Source organism: Schizosaccharomyces japonicus (assembly GCF_000149845.2).
Source record: "Schizosaccharomyces japonicus yFS275 unplaced genomic scaffold supercont5.2, whole genome shotgun sequence".
NCBI lineage: Eukaryota > Fungi > Ascomycota > Schizosaccharomycetes > Schizosaccharomycetales > Schizosaccharomycetaceae > Schizosaccharomyces > Schizosaccharomyces japonicus.
The window spans coordinates 3,843,133-3,843,876 of NW_011627861.1; positions in this window are offsets into that span (position 1 = coordinate 3,843,133).

Below are 744 nucleotides of genomic sequence, written 5' to 3' on the forward strand. Positions count from 1 at the left end.
TACCATTGCAAGCTTGGATTCCCATGAGCTTCTGTCTTTGAGCGAGAGTGCTCCCAATGTTTGTTCCATCGTGCGGATCGTTCTTTCTGATTGCCCATCCGTCTGTGGGTGGGCCGTTGTTGACATGCGTAGCTTAGTTCCCAAAATATTATGAATTTCCTTCCATATTTTTGCTACGAACCTTGGGTCTCTATCCGATGTGATGGCGTCAGGCAGTCCGTGCAATCTGAAAACGTTGTTGACAAAGAGGTACGCGGTTTCTTCTGCCGTAATTGTCTTTTTACATGGCAAGATCATTACCATTTTTGTTAATCGGTCTACCACGACCAGCACCATATCGTTTCCGGTCTCCGGCGAAGTCTCGAACGGTCCACAAAAGTCCATAGATATTTCCTGCCACGGTCTGGCTGGGATACTCATCGGTTGAAGCAACCCTTGTGTTGCTCGATTTGCCGGCTTTGCGAGCTGGCATTCAGGACATGTTTTGACGAACTGCTGTACATCTTTAAACATTTTTGGCCAATAAAATGAGCGTGCCAACTTACCAAAAGTTCTGTCGGCGCCTGGATGTCCTGCAATTGGCGTCGAATGGTGGTCGTAGATTAGCTTCTTCTTCGTAGACTCTGCGCTGACGCAAAGCCGCCATGGTAGCGTCCAGTTGTTTCGATAGTACATTAATCCATCTTCAATTTTGTAGCGGACGTCCTCCCTGTGTTCTCCGATTTCTGATTCCGCCTGCAGCTC